Source organism: Podarcis bocagei (genome assembly GCF_964188305.1).
Source record: "Podarcis bocagei genome assembly, chromosome: 11".
Classification (NCBI taxonomy): Eukaryota; Metazoa; Chordata; class Lepidosauria; order Squamata; family Lacertidae; genus Podarcis; species Podarcis bocagei.
In genome coordinates, this window is record NC_138136.1 from 51,005,976 (window position 1) to 51,011,898 (window position 5,923).

Here is a 5,923-nt window from a genome sequence, read left to right on the forward strand (position 1 = left end):
GGGGGGAAATGGTCTTGGTTCTGTCGCTGCGCTGTGTGTTCTAATTTTGCTCATTTTCACGTATTGGTAGAAGAATCCTGCCCTCCCACATCTTGCCTCCCTAGTTATTAAGAATGTAAGAACAGCTTGATGGATCCGGTCAATTTAGGGTAGAATCATATATTTGCCAACAAAGGTCCGTATAGTTAAAGCCATGGTCTTTCCAGTAGTGATGTATGGAAGTGAGAGCTGGACCACAAAGAAGGCTGATCGCCGAAGAATTGATGCTTTTGAATTCTGGTGCTGGAGGAGACTCTTGAGAGTCCCATGGACTGCAAGAAGATCAAACCTATCCATTCTGAAGGAAATCAGCCCTGAGTGCTCACTGGAAGGACAGATCGTGAAGCTGAGGCTCCAATACTTTGGCCACCTCATGAGAAGAGAAGACTCCCTGGAAAAGACCCTGATGTTGGGAAAGATGGAGGGCACAAGGAGAAGGGGACGACGGAGGACGAGATGGTTGGACAGTGTTCTCGAAGCTACAAACATGAGTCTGACCAAACTGCAGGAGGCAGTGGAAGACAGGAGTGCCTGGCGTGCTCTGGTCCATGGGGTGACGAAGAGTTGGACACGACTAAACGACTAAACAACAACATATATTTGGAAGGGACACCAAGGGTCATCTAGTCCAAACCCCTGCAATGCAGGAACCTTTTGCCCACAGTGGGGTCAAACCCACGACTTTGAGATTAAGAGTCTCATGTTCTACTGGCTGAGCTGTCCTACCTGTATACAGAGCTTTGGTAGCTGGATTAGGCAACTTCGTGGAGGATAGCCTTGACCTCCATTAATTTGTCAAACCCAAAGGGCATGGCTCCAGTAGAAGCGTGTGGGCTTCCCCAGCCCATTCCTGCAAAGTGGAGGCAGTGCACAATCCTCCTTGTGTGGAAGATCTTGCCACGTGCAAATCGGCTGCCTCTGCTTTGCTGCCCTTAATGTGGAAAAATGCCCCAGGCCACAGTTGAAGCTTGATGGTGCATTTGGGCTCTAAACTGTACTGCATTATTTCCAAACCCCTTTCACTGAGATAAGCAGAGTAAAGTGAGCACAGCTTTCCCCCTCTGCTTCAGCCTATTCACAACGCCGTTCTTTTATTTATCAAATCTCTGCATTTATCCTACTGGCCTTAGAAGGAACAGGGCTCTTTAGTCTCCTGTTTTGCTTCCCTTTGTGGCCTGTTGTGTGTGACATTTGTGTGCACCCAAGCACAGAATGTGGAGTTTGACTTGATAAAACATCAGGGACTTGATCTGATTGGTTAACCAATGAGTTATCTATGCTGCAAGGATTCTTGAAACAAGACCCTGCTATTGTTTAGTCGCTCTTTGTTTTGCCCTGGGCATTCAAAAGCTCTTGTCTAACCCCACAGAAGCTACCAGCTGCTCGGAATGCAGTAATTCCTGCTAAAATTACACAAGAAAGTTAAACAAAAGGGCCAGAAAGATAACTGAGCGAAATATAAAAGTACTGCACAGACATGTCATTGTCGTTATTCTTGACTTTGATATCCAAAAATCATTATCTGTCTGGATGTAAACAGAAGCAATTTTTCGACTGTTTGGTGCCAGTGTGAAATATGGCTGGCCTAGTGAGTCCTGAAAGCCAACCCAAAACTGATCCCAGATTCACAAACATGTCAAGATAACCTGGGTAGTGAATTCTTTAGCGCAACCTGATACGTTCCCAAATGTTGCCGGACTACAACTTCCATCATCCATTGAACATGATGGCTGGGGGTGATGGGACTTGTAGTCCAAAACATCTTGAAGGTACCAGGATTAGGAAAGGCTGCTTTAGGTTTATTGTTTTTTTTTTAAAAAAAAACAAATTCAGCAGCGATCTGCCAGTTTTATGTGAAATTAAACTCTGGGCTATAGAGCCCCTCCCCACTTTTAACCTGACCTTTGACACTTAAGATGTGTATTTTTAGAACCCATCCTATTCTTGCAATTTGTTTAAAACGGTTTGACGTATTTTAAACTGTTGTGGCTCATCCCGGGACCTTAGGGTGGAAGGTGGGTAAAAAAATCAAATTAAAATTATTGTTGCTTATTATTCAATTTGTATACTGCCCTTCATCTGCAGAGAACCACTTGTAGGCGTGGGCAGGTTCTGTGGATATACACCATTATATTAACCATTGTGCTTGTCTGCAAGGTTGCCCAGCTTGGACTCGATAGCAGTTTCGCTGGGCACAGAATCAATGCACGACTCATGCAAAAACTCGGGTGGGCCTAGTCCCTTACAGACTTCACTCCCCAACCTCCCTTTATTTAGCAATAGAATAAAGAATGGCTGACCCATCTAGTTAGGCCCATTGTGATTGGTTAAAAAAATTAAAAGATGCTAGGATGTGATGCAGTCACTTGTGGCCCTGGTATTCCCTCCATCTACATATGGCTATCCAGAGCAGGATGAAGACGTTTTGGTGTCTGAGGCAGAAACCGCCGCGCTCCAAACCACACAGCATCATCGCCCCTTCCCCTACATCTTGTCTATAACTCAACAAGAACAACAGTAGGAGTTTCTGCAAAAAACCCAAACTGATGGAAATGAATGGAAGCTGAGGAAATTAAGTTCCTTCTGTAGCAGAACTTCCTCAAATACAAATATGACACCCCAAGCCTGCCACCCGTGGCAAACACTTTCCACATTGTCTCCCAGCGGGGCTACCTGCGTGCCTGTTGTATAGTTGTGTCCGACTCTTAGTGGCCCCATGGACCAGAGCACGCCAGGCACTCCTGTCTTCCACTGCCTCCCACAGTTTGGTCCAACCATTTCGTCCTCTGTTGTCCCCTTCTTCTTGTGCCCTCCATCTTTCCCAGCATCAGGGTCTTTTCCAGGGAGTCTTCTCATGAGGTGGCCAAAGTACTGGAGCCTCAGCTTCACGATCTGTCCTTCCAGTGAGCACACTGGGCTGATTTCCTTCAGAATGGAGAGGTTTGATCTTCTTGCAGTCCATGGGACTCTCAAGAGTCTCCTCCAGCACCATAATTCAAAAGCATAAATTCTTTGGCGATCAGCCTTTTTTATGGTCCAGCTCTCACTTCCATACAGCATTACTGGGAAAACCATAGCTTTAACTATACAGACCTGCGTGCCTACCTGAAACAAAAGGTTATTGCATCGTCCTTCAGAGACACGCCAGCTCATGCGTTAGTAGTTAAAAGTGTTTTCTGGGTTGGTGGATACAATGGAACTGTAGGGGATGATGTGCTTACTGACCTGATAACAACCGCCACATTTACCCTTGCTTAATACCCTGGAATATAGGCATGTCCTCCTACAGTAGCCCCCCCCCCCCAAACCCCATGACATGACAGGATTGATTAAATAACCTAGGGCCTGAAGTCCACCCCATGTGTGCTTGTGTAGCAACTGGAAAAATGCAGCTGGCTGGGATGTTAAACTGGGCAGGGTGTGTGCGCATGAAATGAGCAACTAGAATACAGTGGTACCTCTGGTTGCAAACGGGATCCGTTCCGGAGGCCCGTTCGCAATATGAAAAGAGTGCAACCCGCAGCGGTGCGGGTTGCGATTTGCTGCGCATGTGCGTGATGTCATTTTGCGCTTCTGCACATGCACGAGCGGCGAAACCCGGAAGTAACCCTTTCTGGTACTTCCGGGTCGCCGCGGGATATAACCTGAAAGAATGTAACATGAAGCAAACGTAACATGAGGTATGACTGTACTGATCCTCATCTCAGCAAAGCAAAGAATTGTTTTAAAACTGGCTTTATCTCCAGTCTCGCAATACCAAATCTGGGCACCTGGCTATTCTTTTTATTCATTTTAGTTCCAATATAACATTCTGCCCAATACCGAAGGTTTGTTCCTTGTTTATTTGCTACATTTATATCACTCCTTTCCTTCAAGAAGTTCAAGATGGCGGACATCTTGTATACATCCCTCCTGTATTTTATCCCCTTCCCCCTTTTTACCCAGCCAGATGGGTGGGGTATAAATAAATAAATAAATAAATTATTATTATTATTATTATTATTATTATTATTATTATTATTATTATTATTATTACAACCCTGGGAGGTAGGTTAGGCTGAGAGACAGTGGCTGGCCCATGGTCATCCAGCGAGGTTCATGGCTGAGAATCAGGAGCTCAGGGTGGTTTACAGGGGGAAAAAATAAAACCAGACAGAAGAGTTCTGGACGACTCAAAAGGTTTCTCAGGGTTACTTCCAGATTGTTGTTGCTTTCAGGTAGGATTCGATCTCATACCAGCAAATTTAAGTTGTGCAGTTAAAATGGTTGCGAGCTCCTGTGCAACAAACCTACTTCTCCCCCCAAAATAAAACTTTTGGCAAAAAGGAAAGTGATGAAAAATGCACTGTATACCTGAAGAAGTGTCTCCACCCCCATTGTTGAGCCCAGCTCTGAGGTCCAGCTCTGAGGGCCTTCTGGCGGTTCCCTCACTGCAAGAAGTGAGGTTACAAGGAACCAGGCAGAGGGCCTTTTCGGTAGTGGCGCCCACCCTGTGGAACACCCTCCTGTCAGATGTCAAGGAAATAAACAACTATCTGACACTTAGAAGACATCTGAAGGCAGATGGTTTATTGTGTTTTTAATATTCTGTTGGGAGCCAGCAAGAGTGGCTGGGGAAACCCAGCCAGATGGGCGGGGTATAAGTAATAAATTATAATATTATTACTGGAAAATGTGGGATAACATCTGCTCGACGCATTGCCATCTAACCTCCCTACAAACAAATCAGAATGAATATGCAACAAAAAGTCACTGCATAACTCTCTCCGGAATTTTTGCACAAACACATCAGAATGAGGGCTAAATAAAGAGCTGGCACTGTCATCTTACTGTGGCACGATGAGTCAACATGTCTGGCTGTTAAGCAACAGGTTGGTGGTTCAAACCCACCCAGGGACAGCTGTGGGCAGAATTCCTGCACTGCAAGGGGCTGGACTGAATCTCCCAACTCTTATGATTCTATGTGGTCCTCACAATCGAATCAGAATGAATGCGTAATATGAAGTCAACACTGTTGAACCACTCTGGAAACTTTTTTTTGCAAACACACCAGAATGATGCTCCTCTGCGAGTAGCCGAACATTGTCCCCCCTCCCAGCAAACGCATCAGAATAAATGCTAAATAAATCGGCCAAACTGTGCATGCTCAAGAAGCACAGCACCTTGAAGCAACCTCGCCTTTTTGTGACATTGCAGGGTTTTTTATTATTTAAATTTTTAATTTTTTCCCATTCTTTATAATCACACTTTCATCCAGGGATGTCAAATAACTTACAAAAAAATCATTCAGTCGAAAATCTAACAACATGAATCAAAACCATCCTCCTATTATACATAACAGTATATACTTTTGTCCCTCCTCATTTATCCTAATTCCCCCCTTCCTCCCCTTTAACCCCTCCCCCCAACACTTGTTCTCTCTTCAGATCTTTAACCATGAGCACAGATTATTCATTCTAATTTGGATGCTTGGGTTGGCTTCCCCCAGTGCTATCCAATTCCTATAACTTGTCCATTTATTCAAAATCTTTTGACATTTGTTTTCCCATGTCTCTTCCGTCATTACTTGTTCAAATATATCAGATTGCATATGTTCAAAAACAGTCATTCCATTTTTCCATTATCAATTTATCCTTTTCTTTCCATCCTAATGCATTGCACTTGACCTGATAAAGGTCAGGTTTGGGGTTGTTGTTTTTATTTTTTCTTATGATCCAAAAAACCTTTTTAAAAAGAGTTAGGGGCTTTTCCAGTCCCATCCTAGCGCAAAGCGCCGACTCCCTGCGTCCCCGCACATGACTCGCCTTGCAGACTGTGGGAAGGGCGGAGAAGGAGGCGCCGCCTTCCGCCCCTTTTTGCGCACAAAGGGCTTTTCGCCTTTTCT